Source organism: Mobula hypostoma, chromosome 8 (genome assembly GCF_963921235.1).
Source record: "Mobula hypostoma chromosome 8, sMobHyp1.1, whole genome shotgun sequence".
In the NCBI taxonomy this organism is placed as follows: Eukaryota; Metazoa; Chordata; class Chondrichthyes; order Myliobatiformes; family Myliobatidae; genus Mobula; species Mobula hypostoma.
In genome coordinates this window covers 80934735-80953022 of record NC_086104.1, presented here as the reverse complement: position 1 = coordinate 80953022, position 18288 = coordinate 80934735, and the positions used below count along the sequence as shown (strand labels likewise).

The 18288-nt window shown below is 40.1% G+C and overlaps 1 long non-coding RNA gene across 2 annotated transcripts in view; it reads left to right on the top strand.

The window, feature by feature from the left end:
- Window positions 1-1349: 1349 nt before the first annotated feature.
- The window catches only part of LOC134350671 (uncharacterized), a 42461-nt gene continuing 25522 nt past the window's right edge, over window positions 1350-18288 (top strand). Inside the window, exon 1 of one of the 2 annotated variants that reach the window (XR_010018959.1) lies at window positions 1350-1510. This is a non-coding gene — a long non-coding RNA (uncharacterized LOC134350671). Of the gene's footprint in view, window positions 1527-18288 lie in introns of both variants that reach the window. The other variant, XR_010018960.1, reaches the window with a different exon arrangement.

Here is an 18288-nt window from a genome sequence, read left to right as displayed (position 1 = left end):
GTTCCTCACCTCGGCTTCAGAGACTGAGACCACGGGGTCAATGGGGGCTGTGGGTGTTTGTGAAGGTGCCTCCATATTCTGTCGGTCGAACTGAGCACAAAAGGCATTGAGCTCATCTAGAGCAAAATCACGAGTTAGTTTTTGAATGGATACTGACAGGAACACAAGAGATTGCACATGCCGGAATCTGGAGCAATACACAAAGCCTGAGAAACTCAATGGGTTAGTCAGCATCTGTGGAGGAAATGGACAATTGCATTTTGTGTTAAGGCCATTCATCTGCAGTTAGAATCCAGATGAAGGAACACTGATCAGTAGTGATTAATAATGTGATAATATTTCAGGTGTAATTGCAACACTTTTTCCATTGTTTATTTTCTTCAACAAAAGGAGTGAAGGTATAAACCATGGAACTATATAACCAGTCTATACTGTGCAGCCAGCCACCTTTGATTTTTGTTAGAGTGCTTGGATAAAGTGGAAAAAAATGCCATTTTCTTTGTAAAAAGATGTGAAAACAGCACAAAGTAAAACAGCTGTTCTGCTGAGCTGACATAGCTGTGGGAACTTTAATAGAAAGCAGAGAACATTGCGAGATCCCGCACTCTGCTGCAGGCCTGATCAGGGGCATTCAAGTCTGATGACCAAGTAAGTTACAAGAGGTCCAGGTACAATCTCCAGAAAGCCATCTCACAGGCAAAGTGGCAAATATGGACTAAACTTGAATCGACGAAGGATGCTCAACAGTTGTGGCAGGGCTTGAGTGCTATCACCTCTCATGAAGTTAAATCAAGCACCATAGGCTTCGCTTCCAGATGAACTCAGAGCCTTCTCTGCTCACTTTGACAGTCATTTTGGCTGCGGTATTTTGTTGTGTAGCAAGATATTTACTTGTATACTGGGGTCTGTGTTCTGCAGCTCTGTCATATTTTCCATGAAAGCAGCAGAGCCGTGGTTTTGTCCATGAGTGAGCAGTCAAAGACACAGAATCTAAACTGGTGGGCACCTCAGCCAGTTGTCCACAACTCCCCTGTGACTGTAGAAACAATTCTAAAAATACACTGGAAAAAATTCATCTAGTTTGCCATTTTAGTCATCATGATCCTCCTAAAGAAAACAAATTATTTATTTAGTTATAAGCAGTTCTAATTAATAATAGTCCTGTTTACATTTACTTGCAGAATGTTCTAATTAATTATGGTCCTGTTTTCCTATTTTACACAACACTCCAATTAATTACAGCACTGTTTTTTTTAAAAAGAGCTCTTTGGAATCTTGGTATAATCATTTATAAGGGTCAGATCAAATTACGCCTTCTTGACTGAAAGTGATTATGTGACATTGGCGTGAAGAGACATCAGCCAGACTTTTGATCAGTGTTGTAAGTTTGTTGCCCACCGTTGATGCTGAGGAATGATAAAGCCAGCTCCCTGACTTGGATTTCTCTTTACCTGATGCAACCTGAAATCAGGAGCCTTCTGCAAGAGTTCCTGGTGCCCAGCAACACGAGGTAAAAAAAACAGGAGGTAAAACACACTCTGCTTTTATTTTACCTTTTTAAAAATATTTATAGAAGATAAAACAATGAGAGGGTCTTTCTTGTTGGACGAAGGCAGAAGTGGAATGTTATTAAGTAAAACTGGCAAGCTATATTATATTTCAAATCATAGCATTTGAAAATGTCACATTGAGGACCTCGACATTTGCTTGTATCAAGATAGTTTTTGTAGTTTTTGAGAGGGCATTCTGCAGTAACGTCTCGTTGCATTGTTGAATATTCAATGCAGCTCATTCTGAGAGGAATACCATTTTCAATTAGTTTAATAGTGAGAATAGTTTATAACATTCTGTTAGATCACTGATTCTCAGTGGAATGATCAACAAAGATTTCAGAGATGAACCTAGAGAAGAGCAGTCAGCAACTTCTTGGTTTCAGTGTTTAGCCACACCAGAAGTTACTGTTAGCTTAACTGCAAATGTTAACAATGTCACCTTCATTAAATAAATTTGTATCCATTATTAGCTCTGAAGAAATCCCTAATCAGGAATAGGGTTGGAATGAAGAGCTAGGCTGGGGATCAATCTGCATTTCCAGGGTCAAAGTCAGAGGTCAGCGATCAAGATTAGGATGTAGGTCTGGGCCAGGGCTGCTGTTCCAGAATTAACTTAAGGAGTTGGAATGGTGGTCAATGACCGGCTTGGAGGGATTGAAGGAGACTGGAAATCATGTCAATTTAAGTATGAAGAAGTTGTGGAAAGAGGTCAGACAGAATGAATAGGAAACTGGGCACAAAGGGGTGGGGGTCGGGGTTAAGAAGAGACAGTGGTTTGGAGTGGTGTTGATGAGTGAGTGGAGGATCAAATATTTGTAGAGGCATCTGTGAATCAGCCGTGAAGGTCAGGGTTTGGCATTGACAGTGATCAGTGGTGTGAGAAGATCTGAAGTGACCTATTATGTTAGTGAAACGTAGGGTTTACATTCAGACAAGTTAATTTCAAAATCACACTTTGCAGGATACAAGTCATCCTAAGATTTTGTATTTGTGAGTGATCGGTAGACCACTAAGCAGCAAACCTCTGAGAGCTACCCAGTGTTAGAGAAATAAGCAGAAATTAGGCTCCTTATCTGCTCATGTTAAGGGTCTAGTTAATAATACCTTCAAGAAAGAGAGAAAACAGCTTAGTTATTTTTCTCCCCACATAATAAGCGATGAACATCCAAGCAGGAATGTGCTGCCCAGAACTTTGAGGGCTCATCAGACTTGTTAGAGCCCAAAACCAACATTGCAACCATAGTGACAGCCCTGATGAAGGGTCGCCGCCCAAAATGTCAACTGCTGACTGCCATGCCCGCTGAGTTCCTACAGCATCATCTGTGTGTTGCAACCATACTTCTGGGGTGAAATAAATGTTAAGTTTATCGCCTCTGTCACTGTTACTTGAGAAGATGACGGCTAGAAGGATGAATTAGCCAGCTGTATCTCACAAGACATCAAAGACTGAGCAAAATTTACAAGTGATTTCAGCAAAAATATAACAAGTCATTAGCGTGAATATTCATTCTCAATCTATCTTAAGTTCCTGTCTTATATAAAAGTAGGAGACAATGTTAACTCATTACTTGTGCGCCATTTCTCCTTCAATGCCAACATCTCAATGTTATATTCTTGTCCCCACAACCTTCATAGTTTATCTGCCCTCCCCCTCCCATAGCTGGAAACATCAACCTTTTATCTACCCTATCAAACTTTGAAAGAGTTCTGAAAGCACCACTGTCAGGCTCTCTCTGCCCTCTCTTTTGTGGAAAAAAAAATCAGTTTTTTTTCTGATGGTTATAGATTTGGTATTAACTGGTATCTCTAGAAAAGTCATTGGTGAGTATGGTTTTCTAGCTTCGGGGGCAATAAGGAAATAAGTGTTAAACACAAGAAATTTGGCAAATACTGGAAATGCAGAGCAATGAAGACGAAATGAAGTGGGGATTCAGCAGGTCAGGCAAGGCCTATGGAACGGAATTGATGTTTCGGGCTGAAATCTTTCATTAGGCAATAAATGTTACCTGGTGGTAGATGTGGAACTGCAGATATACAGATAAATGGTTTAATTATCCTTTAGACAGTGCAGCATTCACTTTGTATCGTGAAGCAGTCTGGTTCCATAGGATGGTGCTTTTCGAATCTTTGCTTATTTTTCTCACTGCTAATACAGAACATTTCAATGTTCATAAAAGTATAATTATCATCTTAAAATATTAAATCATTAACCAGAAAAAAATCTTTAAAAGAAGTATTTATTGTAGTAGTGGTTGCACTTTTGAGCAGATTAGATATGGGAAATTAAACGTTTTTTTTCCAAACTAAAGCTATTTATAGCTTGTTATATTTAATCCAAACATGGAAAGTTGAATAAAATTACATGTTTTTATTTAGATTTAATGTGCTGCAAACTTTACTTGATTAAAGGTAACAAACAGATAAATAAAAACAGTGATTTCAATAAGAACAGGGTGCCACACAGTGATAACAAAAGCAGGGCAGTGTTAACTCAACACCGTTACTAAAAATGCTGGAAGAGCTTAGCAAGCCAAGCAGCATCATTGAAGGGAGCAAACAGTCGACATTTCAAGTTGAGACCCTTCATCAGAATGAGAAAGGAAAGGGTCAGAAGCCAGAAAGCTTTAATAATTCATTAAGAAGATTTTGGCTTCTGCCTCTTACTTTCCAGTCCTGATGAAGGGTCTCAGCCAGAAAATTCAGCTGTTTCTCCCCCTCCACAGATGTTAATTGACTTGATGAGTTCCCCAGCATTTTGTACATGTTGTTCAAAATTTCCAGCACCTGCAGAATCTCTCATGTATACCTTTACTAAAAGAATCACCAACTTCACAGAAAGTTGGTTGAGATGTGAACCGTGCAAAAGATGAATCTTTATTTATCAAGCCAAATAAATGTTTAATAACCTTCATTTATTAGGGATATCACATGAATGAATTACCTCTACAGCTTAATTAGCCTGTAGTTCTGTAAATATTAAACCAGGAAGAGGTGCCTGCTGGGGGTACACTGTATTGTTGCTATAAATGAAAATTGCAAGTGATGTCCATTATGTAACATTGCTACCACTTTTCCCTTAAAAGCATGAGATTTGAAAATTATTTTCCGGTTAATCAATAAAGCCCCTTCCACTTCAGATCTACATAGAGTCATGGAAACATATAGCATAGGAACAGGCCCTTTGGCCCATCAAGTCCATGCTGACCATCAACCATACATTTATCTTAATCATACATTAATTCCATTTCATTCATTCTCCCCACATTCTCATCACCCCATCCCACCCCCAGATTCTATTGTTTGCCTAGACACAAGCAGAAATTGCAGTGGCCAATTAGCCGATGAAACCACACGTCTTTGGGATGTGGGAAGAAACCCACACAGTCACAGGGAGAAGGTATGAATTCCACACAGACATCATCCAAGGTTTAGATTGAACCTGGGTTTCTGGTGCTGTGAGGCAGCCGTTCTACCTGCTAAATCACAGTAATGCCGATTTTGTCCGTTTTCATCAAAAATAATTACTTTTGGCTGAGTAATGTGATTGTCTGAAGCTGCTTGGTCTGGCAATGAAACAGACTTCTTGAGTCCATGAGGACTGAATTAGCCCAGTTCGCACAACGCTAAGGAACTGCTGTCAGATTTCCTTCTCTGGCGGGGTGGTGGAAAAAGAAATGTTCTGTTACCAGGAAGGAAAGGACTGCCCTTCTCAGTAGGCCCTTGCTGCCCATTATAGATGGCCGTCAAATCTATGAGTGGCAGATGTTCCACTCTTCTGACTGATCCTATTGGTTAGCTAAGGCACACAGCGGATATAGGGAAACTGGAGGAGCTAATATTCTGGATGGATCTTGCCCAATTTTCCAGCCATTAGACAATTCAAAACTGGATAGACGAATAGTTAACTTTCCTGGTGGAGTACACCCATTTCCTGCAATTAATGGATGGAAACTCATATAAACTCTGTTGGGAATGTATACTTCTTCCTCCCAGGCTTTCCTGTATTCGCTACTCTCAAATGATCCAACAAGCATCGGGAGCAGAAACAGGAAAAAACACCCTTTAACTGTTTCACGTATACTCAACTCAGCTAGTGAAGGTGTGTGAAATTTACACTAGAGTTTCTATGGGAAAGGGGGAGAAGGAGCTGGTTATGGCTGTAGATCTTCATAAAGATGAAAAGAAATCCTAATCAGCACGAAAAGCAATCACAGTTTGAGTTATCACAGGCAGTTTCCACCATCAATAAAAACACTCAAGACTACCCGAACGATAGATGTCTATTCACCCTGCTTCCTACTTTATGTGGTAATGTAGTACTCAGTTGACTTTACTATGTTACTTCATAAAGTAGACATTGGCATTATTGTGTGCATCAAAGCCAACTCTTAAATGTAATCAGCCTAGCATTAACTAACCTCACTCATGCAGATTATCTAGTATTGTGAAACTTGGGTGTCATCTATTCGGTCTGTGATTACTACATCACAACTGCAGCTGCATTTCAATAGGTTCTTCCCTGGACTGTAGAGCGCCTTGGAACACACTGAGCGTAAGGCACAGCGGAAGTTCAAGCACTATCAGGTTTTTGTTTATCTTTCATAAATTCTACAAGGGGTAACATTTGACAAGCATTAGCACAAGGACTCAATCGATAATCTTCTGAGAGCAGCATACATCAGAAAAGTGTGCATAACAGAGCATGTATAACTTGACAACATACAAAATTCCTTCCTCTGGGGCCAGAAAACCAGCTGCCTGGAGCTAACTTTTCCTTTCCAGTATTGTGGAGTTGTTCAATTAAAGACAAGCATGGGAAGTACAAGCATGACTGAAGGGAGATTTATCGGAGGTTCACTAGCGAATATGGAGCAAGAGGATATCAAGGCACTATTGAAAGCATGCAGCAGAGAAAGATTGGCATAACTAATGGCTTCCTCTGTCTCACCCCACTCTTCCACCCTTCCTTGAAGAGAGCTCCGGAAAGCAATAATGCCCAAATTAATCTCCCTGCTGACAGCACCTCAAATAGTAACACTTAGTGAATCTGAAGTGTGCTATTTCCTGCAGTAGGAATAAAAAGCTAAGAAAAATGTAAGCACTGCAATTCCAATTTACAGGAGCCCATGTCCCACACCACCAGCTTCAGAAACGATAATTACTCTTCAACTATCAGGTACCTGAACCAGCATGGATAACTTCACTCACCTCAGTACCAAAGTGGTCACTGAATACAACCAATGGACTGACTTTCAAGGACTCGACAAGTCATGCTCTCAGTATCATTTATTTATTTATTATTTGGTTTATTTTGTATTTGCAGAGTTTGTTTTCTTTTGCACATTGGTTGCTTGTTAGTCTTTATCTATGTGTAGTAATGTCTACAAGAAAATGAATCTCTGGTTACTATATTGTGACATATAAATACTTTGATAATAAATTAATTTTGAACTTTGAATTGATTTTTAATATTGTATACCTATCATAATTTTATATACCTCTATCAAATTTCCTCTCTATCTTCTACATCTTAGGAAATAAACTCCTGACTCATCCAACCTTTCCCTAGAACTCAGGTCCTCAAGTCCCAGCAATATCCTTGTAAATTTTCTCTGCACTCTTTCATTTTACTTCTTTCCTGTAGGTAGGTGACCAAAACTGCACATAATACTCCAAATTAGGCCTTCCCAACATCTTATACAACTTCAACATAACATCCCAACTCCTGCCATCATTACTATGAAGGCCAATGTGCCAAAAGTTTAAAAGCTTTCTTTATGACCCTATCTACCTGTGTTGCCACTTCAATAAATTACAGCTCTCTATTCCCAGATCCCTCTGTCCTACCGCAGTCCTCCGATCCCTACGGTTCAAGGTGTAAGACCTACCCTGGTTGGTCCTCCCAAAGTGCAACACCTCACACTTGTCTGCATTATATTCCATCTGCCATTTTTCAGCCCATTTTTCCAGCTGGTCCAGCTATCACTGAAAGCTTTGTTAGCCTTCCTCGCTGTCCACTACACCCCCAATTTTGGTGTCATCTGCTAATTTGCTGATCCAATTCACCACATGCACAAGGCAATGTTGACTATCCCTATACAGTCCCTATCTATCCAAATACTTATATATGCAGACCCTTAGAATATCTTCCAATAACTTTCACACAACTGACAACAGGCTCTCAGGCCTACAATTTCCTGGCTTATTCTTAGAGACTTTCTTAAACAATGGAACATGATTAGCTATCCTCCAATCTTCCTGGCACCTCACCCATGGTTAAGGATATTTTAATTATCTCTGCTACAGCCTCTGCAATTTCTGTACTTTCATCCCACAGGATCTGACGGAATACCTTGTTAGGCTCCAGGGATTTATCCACCCCAATTTGCCTCAACACAGCAAACATCCCTTCCTCTGTAATCTGTATAGGGCTGATAACCACGCTGCTGCTTTGCCTCATTTTTATAGACTCTGAGTCCGTCTCCTGAGTAAACACAGATGCAAAATTTTTTTTAAGAACTCCCTCATCTCTTTGGCTCCACTTATAGATTACCAGTCTGATCTTCCAATGTTGTTCCTTGCTATCTTTTTAATCTTAATATATCTGTAGAAGCCATGATGATTCTTCTTTGCCTTGACTGCTAGAGCATTCTCCTGCCTTCTTTCAGCACTCCTGACTTCTTTCTTAAGTGTTTTCTAGCATTTCTTACACTCCTCAAGTACCTCATTTCTTTGTATCTGCCTGCTGTTCACCTCCTTCTTTTTCTTAACCAGGGCCTCAGTATCTCTCAAAAACTAAGGTTCCCTAAGCCTGTTCTCCTTTTATTCCAACAGACTTATACAAGCTTTGTTCTCTCAAAATTTCACTTTTGAAGGCATCCAAATTACCAAATACATCCTTGCCAGAAAACAACTTGTCCCAGTCCATTCTGCCAGTCCTTTCGGATACCATCAAAATAGGCCTTTCTCCAGTTTAGAACCTCAACACAAGGAGCAGACCTATCCTTTTCCATAATTGCATTGAAACTAATGGCATTATGTTCACTAGATGCAAAGTGTCTTTATGACCCTACCTTCTGTTACCTGCCCTAATAGGAGACTTAGTATCAAATTCTCTCTAGTTGGAATTTCTATGTACTGATTAAGGATATTTTCCTTTATACATTTGATGAACTCTTTCCCATCCAGCCCTTTTATAGAATGGGATTCCCAGTCAATATGTGGGAAGTTAAAATCACCTATTATGACAACTTCATGTTTCTTGCAATAGTCTGCAATCTCTCTACAAATTTGCTTTTCTAATCCCACTGATTTTTGGGTGATCAATCATTTAATCCCAATACAAGATCTTACCTTTCTTATTCCTCAGTTCTACCCATGAAGCCTGATTAGGTGAGCTCTCCAGTCTGTCCTGTCTGTCCTGACTTGTAATGCCACCCTCCCCCTTTAATTACTCCCACTCTATCATGTCTAAAATAACAGAAAGTAAATGTTCTTGAATTCCAGACATATTAAGTTACATTTTCAGGATAATTGTTGATCAAACATGATTATAATTAGTGCCCTGTTAAAAACTTAGTTGTAGCTTATTCTGCACGAGGTAACATCTGTGCCTTTTAATGCAGGAATAGCTTGTGATTTTGTGCAATTTTGCAGGTGTGATCTACATGAACTTTGGAGGAGCAGGATATATCCGACAATAGCCTCATATTTATAGTGTATGTATGAACATTGAAAGTTGCTATTGCAAGCCACTTTAGGGTTATCTGTGGGAGGATAATGTTAGGGGAAAATTCCTTTGGGCAAATAGGGAAACTTTTAAAGTGTACTAAGATGCATGCAGGGAAGACTGTGTTGCTGCTGTGGGGTATCTTGCACCATTTATTCAACATAACATCACAAACACTCAAATTCCATCAAGTAAAAGGAAAGGGGTGTTGGTGCACAAAATACAGTGGCATGCAAAAGGCTGGGCACCCCTGGTCAAAATTTCTGTTACTGTGAATGGCTAAGCAAGTAAAAGATGAACTGATTTCCATAAGGCATAAAGTTAAAGATGACACATTTCTTTAATATTTTAAGCAAGAAAACTTTTTTATTTCCATCTTTTACAGTTTCAAAATAACAAAAAAGGGAAAGCGCCCAAAGCAGAAGTTTGGGCACCCTGTATGGTCAGTACTTAGTAACACTCCCTTTGGAAAGTATCACAGCTTGTAGGCGCTTTTTGTGGCCAGCTAAGAGTCTTTCAATTCTTGTTTGGAGGATTTTCGCCCATTCTTCCTTGCAAAAGGCTTCTAGTTCTGTGAGATTCTTGGGCCATCTTGCATGCACTGCTCTTTTGAGGTCTATCCACAGATTCTCGATGATGTTTAGGTCGGGGGACTGTGAGGGCCATGGCAAAACCTTCAGCTTGCGCCTCTGTGGATTTTGAGGTGTGTTTAGGATCATTATCCTGCTGTAGAAGCCATCCTCTTTTCATCTTCGGCTTTTTTACAGATGGTGTGATGCTTGCTTCCAGAATTTGCTGGTATTTAATTGAATTCATTCTTCCCTCTACCAGTAAATGTTCCCTGTACCACTGGCTGCAACACAAGCCCAAAGCATGATCGATCCACCCCCGTGCTTAACAGTTGGAGAGGTGTTCTTTTCATGAAATTCTGCACCTTTTTTTCTCCAAACATACCTTTGCTCATTGCGGCCAAAAAGTTCTATTCAAAAGGTTCAAAGGAACGTCTAAACAAGCTTGATGCATTTTGGAAATAAGACCTCTGGGCTGATGAAGTTAAAAATAGAACACACCATCTGTAAAAAAGCCAAAGATGAACAGAGGATTGCTTCTACAACAGGATAATGAACCTAAACACACCTCAAAATCCACAATGGACTACTTCAAGAGGTGCAAGATGAAGGTTTTGCCATGGCCCTCACAGTCTCCTGACCTAAACATCATCAAGAATTTGTGGATAGACCTCAAAAGAGCAGTGCATGCAAGACGGCCCAAGAATCTCGCAGAACTAGAAGCCTTTTGCAAGGAAGAATGGGCAAAAATCCTCCAAACAAGAATTGAAAGACTCTTAGCTGGCTACAAAAAGCATTTACAAGCTGTGATACTTGCCAAAGGGGGTGTTACTAAGTACTGCCATGCAGGGTGCCCAAACTTTTGCTTTAGGCCCCTTTCCTTTTTTGTTATTTTGAAACTGTAGAAGATGGAAATAAAAAAGTTTTCTTGCTTAAAGTATTAAAGAAATGTGTCACCTTTATGCCTTTTGGAAATCAGTACATCTTTTACTCGCTTAGCTATTCACAGTAACAGATATTTTGACCGGGGTGCCCAAACTTTTGTATCCCACTGTAGACCATAAGACCATAAGACAAAGGAGCAGAAGTAGGCCATTCGGCCCATCGAGTCTGCTCCGCCATTTTATCATGAGCTGATCCATTTTATCCTATTTAGTCCCACTGCCCCGCCTTCTCACCATAACCTTTGATGCCCTGGCTACTCAGATACCTATCAATCTCTGCTTTAAATACACCCAATGACTTGGCCTCCACTGCTGCCCGTGGCAAAAAATTCCATAGATTCACCACCCACTGACTAAAAAAATTTTTTCGCATTTCTGTTCTGAAAGGGCGCCCTTCAATCCTGAAGTCATACCCTCTCGTACTAGACTCCCCCATCATGGGAAACAACTTTGCCACATCCACTCTGTCCATGCCTTTCAACATTCGAAATGTTTCTATGAGGTCTCCCCTCATTCTTCTAAGCTCTAAGGAATACAGTCCAAGAGCAGACAAACGTTCCTCATATGTTAACCCTCTCATTCCCGGAATCATTCTAGTGAATCTTCTCTGTACCCTCTCCAACGTCAGCACATCCTTTCTTAAATAAGGAGACCAAAACTGCCCACAGTATTCCAAGTGAGGTCTCACCAGTGCCTTATAGAGCCTCAACATCACATCCCTGCTCCTATACACTATTCTTCTAGAAACGAATGCCAACATTGCATTCGCCTTCTTCACTACTGACTCAACCTGGAGGTTAACTTTAAGGGAATCCTGTACGAGGACTCCCAAGTCCCATTGCATCTCAGAACTTTGAATTCTTTCCCCATTTAAATAATAGTCTGCCCGTTTGTTTTTCTGCCAAAGTGCATAACCATACACTTTCCAACATTGTACTTCATTTGCCACTTCTCTGCCCATTCTTCCAATCTATCCAAGTCTCTCTGCAGACTCTCTGTTTCCGCAGCACTACCGGCCCCTCCACCTATCTTTGTATCATCAGCAAACTTAGCCACAAAGCCATCTATTCCATAATCCAAATTGTTGATGTACAATGTAAAAAGAAGCGGCCCCAACACTGATCCCTGTGGAACACCACTGGTAACTGGCAGCCAACCAGAATAGGATCCCTTTATTCCCACTCTCTGTTTCCTGCCAGTCAGCCAACGCTCTATCCACGTATGTAACTTTCCTGTAATTCCATGGGCTCTTATCTTGTTTAGCCTCATGTGTGGCACCGTGTCAAAGGCCTTCTGAAAATCCAAATATACAACATCCACTGCATCTCCCTTGTCTAGCCTACTGGTAATTTCCTCAAAAAATTGTAATAGGTTTGTCAGGCAGGATTTTCCTTTAAAGAATCCATGCTGAGTTCTGCCTATCTTGTCATATGCCTCCAGGTACTTTGTAACCTCATCCTTGACAATCGACTCCAACAACTTCCCAACCACCGACGTCAAGCTAGCAGGTCTATAATTTCCTTTTTGCTTCCTTGCCCCCTTCTTAAATAGCGGAGTAACATTTGCAATCTTCCAGTCTTCCGGAACCATGCCAGAATCTATCGACTTTTGAAAGATCATCGCTAATGCCTCCGCAATCTCCACAGCTACTTCCTTCAGAACACGAGGGTGCATTCCATCTGGTCCAGGAGATTTATCGACCTTTAGCCTATTCAGCTTCCTGAGTACTTTCTCTGTCGTAATTGTGACTGCGCACACTTCTCTTCCCTGCCACCCTTGAGTGTCAGGTATCCTGCTGTCTTCCTCAGTGAAGACTGATGCAAAATACTTGTTCAGTTCCTCTACCATCTCCTCATCTCCCATTACAATTTCTCCAGCATCATTTTCTATCGGTCCTATATCTACTCTCACCTGTCTTTTACTCTTTATATACACTGTACTTCTAAGTTTCCTTCCATCTCAAACAATATGCTGACCTAGAAATATGTCATTATTTCATGGCTTCTTGTTTTAAATTCTGGAATTCCCTTTCCAACCATGTTATTGAAAGCAACTGCAGTGGTTTATCAAACTGGCTCACCATCATAGCCTTCCCAAGGGAATTTAGGGAAATAAATGCAAATCTTAACAGCCATGGCAACATTCTTGGATAATATACAAGATGATGACCCTAAATGGATGGAGAAATAAATTACATACCATGCCAAGAAAAAAATAAAATACTGGAACAAAGACCAGGACATCTAAACATTACAAAACAGATAGAACTAAGGTGGCTGAAGTCAATTGCAATTGTAAAACATCCCCTCAGTTTTACAAAGCAAAAAGGTTATCAGGAAAATATTGCTTCTGCGAACTAAGAATGCAATAAATGTCATTAATATATCGAACTAATACACCAGAACCTTGCCAAACGATGAAGTCTAGCACTAAATCTAAAACTGTGGAATGCCTGCACAGAACAAACATTTTAAGAGGTTTGCAGAACAGTTGGATTCCAGCTGCCTAAGATCTGATAGCAAAAAGGATCATGAAAAACCTTAAATTCCACATTGAAAAACTGCTCTCTTGCTAAGATAGAGAGGATCACGGATAAATGTTGGAAGATGATCAGGATGAGTAGAGAGAGACAAGGAAGGCAAGAATTAATTTGGTCTGCAGATATTCTGAGAAAAGTGCCTTTGGATCTTACTATATCCAATCTCTTGAAATGACAACTAAATGGATTTCAGGGATGAAGATCAGTTGCCCCTGTTATACAGTCCACACATAATCTTAGGGTAAATGCAAAACAGCAGGTTAGGATCTAGACTAACTGAGTTTCAACTTTAAATTGAAATTCCTATTTGGACTTGCTGTGGGAGCCTACAAACATGGAAGACAATGCAGGGAAGAAGATAGTGGGTAACAGACAAATGGAGAGGGTGGGGTAGGGGTAAAAAACAGGATGGTGGGGGCAAGCGAGTAGAGCAGGAAGAGAGACAAAAGGGACAGAGTAGGACCAGTTAGCAGGAGTTGGAGAGTTCAGTGCCCATCCTGCCAGGTTGTGGTGCTGTTCCTTGTGTTTGCATCTGGCCTCAACTTGGCAGTGGATGAGGCTGAGGATGGGCATGGCAGTGTGGGAATGTGGAGAAGAAGCAAAATGTTTGACAACCGGAATCGGTAAGGTATTTGTTCCTCTAGAAAGTATTGTCTGATGAAGTATTGTCTGATGGAGTATCGTCTCACAATATTTTACAAATATTTAAATGTGCCTTGGAGGTGTTTAGTGGGCTGAAAATTGGCACTGATGGAAATGGATACCTAATGGTCAGCATGAACACCATGGACTTCAAGGCATGCTTCCATGTTGTTCGGCTCATTAGGAAGAAATTCAGTGGTTAATATAGGAAGGGGGACAGATTCAACACACCCCATGAAGAGGCCTTTCGGTTTGGTTCATCAATTCTTCTTATTTTTACAGATATACATATAACAATCTCTCACTGAATCTATGTGGAAACACTATATTTCAGAATTAACCGTTGACAATAACATTTATACTAATGTTATTTGTGTATTTTTTCTTATTTTTAATAACAGTGAGGTTGGGATCTGTTTAATCTGATGTGCTTTGCCTCTTGTGGTACGTGCCTGAGTACACTGTGCCATTTCAGTTCTGCCTCTCCCAGCTGATGTTCTATTGGAAAGAATAAACATAGAGATAGCATGAGGGGTCTGCTTCAGACTGCTCGGAGTTAGCTGGCCACTTACCTCAATACGTGCCAGAGTTAAGACAGTCCTGTCTGTGTGCTAGGAATAGCCGGTGCTTTTTTTGGCTGCTGGGGGTTGCTTGATTTGAGGGGCTTTTCTTTTCATTTTCCTTAACAGGAAAAGATACACATACACTGAATGAACAAACATCTTGCACTGAGAGTTTCAGGCAGCATTGCAGTGGCATGATACTAAGCAAGGTGCTGTTGCATGGAAAACACCTTCACCATTGAATTAAAGGAATTTTCAGACCTAAGATACAGAGGGAGACAAAATTATTTAAGGGAGCTGAATGTAAGAATAAAAATCTGAAAGCCGTGGTAGATTAACTAGACCCAATGCAAGCTATATGGACAGCAGGTTTAAAGGAACCCTTGTTTATAAAGGGTGGATAATAGACAGCAGTGAACAGTCTGCTTCTATTTCACTGCTACTAACTCAGTGACAACTGAATTACCTGCGTTCTTTTCAACCTGCATCCCAGTTGTGCATCCCTTTCAGTGTCCCTTGACACACTCCATAGAGTGTGCACGACAGCCCTTCGTCTTATCTAGCCCATGCAAAACTACTATTCTGCCTCGTCCCATGACCTGCACCCAGACCAAGTCCCTCCATAACCCTCCCATCGGTTTACTTACCCAAACGTTCCTTAAAATGTTAAAATTGAACCCACATCCACCACTTCTGTTGGCAGTTCGTTCCACACTCTCATCATCCACTGAGTGAAGAAATTCCTCATCATGTTTCCTTTAAATATTTCACCTTTCACCCTTAACCCATGAACTCTAGATTTAGTCTCTCTCAAACACTGTAGAAAAAAGGCTCCTTGCATTTACCCTATCTATACTTCTCATAATTTTGTACACCTCTCCCCTCATTCTCCTACACTTCAGAAAATAATGTTCTAACCTATTCAACCTTTCCATATAACTCAAGTCCTCATTCCAGCAACATCCATGTAAATTTTCTCTGTTTAGACTAAGAAAGTGACACTAACTTGTATCTCCCATGTGGCACCCATTCAGTGCACTAAGGGCATCATACCTTTTTTTTATTTTGAAAGATTTTAGCTCAGAACAAAAATTCCAACATTTCCTTTGTGACTTCATAAACAACAGCATTTGTATCAACTTCTGTCACAAGTATGGAAAATAAATGTTGGGAAAGGGTAAATGGCAGACTGAATGTTCCAAAGGACATTCTGTCCTTTTGGACGCCAACTATTATTGAACCCAAATTGACCATGCTGGGATAACTCCTCGGTTTTGAACTCCTGTTTAGTGCTGTCCATGATCCTATCCTAATACTCAGTCCACAACCCAGACGTTAACTTTGAAGGAGGAAAATTTCAAGAGGAGTGATTCATAGGGGTTTCATTTGAGGGAATTACTGACATGGCCACAATCAAACCCAATGAAAATTAGTCAGATTTGAGAGTGAAAAAATGCACTAATTTGGTGTTAAGCAGAGAGCCCTGGTTCCAAACCAATTTATTGTCTATTGCATTAAATTGCACAGTGTAAGGCTCAGTGCTTATTATGTATTTATTCTTTGTGATTTGTATGAAGTTCTGACATATGCAGTATCATCATGTTCTGTCCAGAACTACTGCACATTTGAGCCAAAAACAGCACTAGTAAGTCCACTGTGAAAAGAACATAATTCTGCCTTATGCCAGATATGGCAACAGGATAAAACATAGCACATATAATATGTCTTAAAAATACTTAATAAATACAAATAGCCTATATATAACACAAATCCACAAAAGAAATTACCAACATGTTGAAAATTATGAGTATTCATGGAGATTACTTTTATAGCTCTCCCGAAAAATATTCCACAGTTGCTGTCTGCTGCACCTGAACTACTCCCTTTGCCCGGTATGGTCAAAGCACTATAAAGTTACAATGTAATCTGTACCCTAAATTCAATGTGGATATTCTTTCATTTGTTCGGTAATCTATTTTAGTGCGAAAGGAAAATGGATAGCATATGTATGTCAAACCAACAAGCATGACTCACTCCTAACCCTACTTGTAATTACTTGTCAAGAATGGAAATAGCCAAACAACCATCATGAGTCCTTAACAAAAAACAGGTTGCCACAATTTGTTGGTAACATCAGCTTGTGTGACCAATGTTATCTATGCTCTTGAAAATGCCTTCATAAATAATCTCAATGTGTCACTAAAGTTATCATTGCTTAATTGGATGATAGGCCTTTTGAGTATATACTGACAAAAAGGCTGGCAATCTTTATACTTGTTAAAATCTGATGCCTTCATGTATCTTTTCTCTCCTACCATCAAACTGCTGCCTGGTTACAGGACATGTCCCTTTCAGTTAATACTTTGAGAGGCCTGAACCTTGTTGCTGCTATCCCTGCCACTCAAAGGAGGCATTAAGAATAGTTTAATTCAAACACCACACCAATGACATCATTTTGTGATTAAGAAGCAGTTACATTTCACATCTCTCTGCTTTCATATTGATTGAAGTTAAATGAAGGTGAAATGGCTGGAGATATATACATTTGGAGGTCGAGTGTCTGCTTTCGCCAAGAATTATCCCAGTGTGTTTGTGTACTTTGAATGTTTGTGTGATTAAAAATACATCCAGATGTTCCAAAATGACACTCCTGCTGTTAATCTTTTTCGAACAGATTTGCTGGGAAAGCTCTCCAGATGACAAACTATCTTTCCACCCTATTTTGGTACAACAAATCCTATCAGCAAAATGCAATTGATTTAGCATTTCTTTTCCAGGGCACTGACTGAGGTATGAGCGGAAGACCACAGCCAACGTCATGCCCATCATAATCCCTATATTTTGCTTCAAAGTGCACCTTTTTTAAGCCAGAGTTTCATCGGTGGGATCGCCCTCCCTCATACCCTCCCTTGAAAAGGAAAGCCAATTGGCACAGCTTTTGTGGATCCTGCCAATGTCAACAGAGTTGACACCTGGGGGAAGCCCAGAGTAAACATCAACCAGACAAGAATGAGATTCAAAATCAGATCTTTCAGCCTAAGGCCCAGAACACTACCATATTGGACTCGACAGACGAAGGAAAATAAATTTCATAATATTTGTTGTCTGCAATCTTTCCTATGACGGTATTAAAAGTCCTAGTATTTCACCTGTAAAACCAACCAGGTAAAAAATAGCATGTAAAAATAATATTGACTGATATTTGATATGTCCATACTACCAAACTCTTTACAATTTTAATTCAGCATGAAGGGCACAGGTAAGCAAAAGTGACGAGGAAGAATATGACATGCTTGCGTTCATCAGATACTGTATTCCGTACAAGAGTTCAGAGTTCAGATGTCATGCTACAGCTGTGTTGGACTTTGGTGAAACCGCATGTGGAATATTGTGTGCACTGCTGTTCAGTGTGCTATAGGGAGGACAGAATGAAGCAAGAGAACGCACAGAAAAAAATCATGAAGTGGTTGCTTGGCTTGAGTTATAAGGAGAAACTGGTTACATTAAAACCCATTTGTCTGGAGCGAAAGAAGCTAAGCAGTGACCTCATATAATCATGAGGGGTAAATGGCCACAGTCATTCTCTCACGGTAGAGAAGTTTAAAACTATAGGACATAGATTAAAAGAAAAACAGTAAGAAATTAAAGGGGAACTGCGGGACAACTGTTTCACACACAGCAGTTAAAGCACAACATTGAATATCTATTTGGAGAGTTTCATGGATATGAAAGGTTCAGAGTGAAATGTG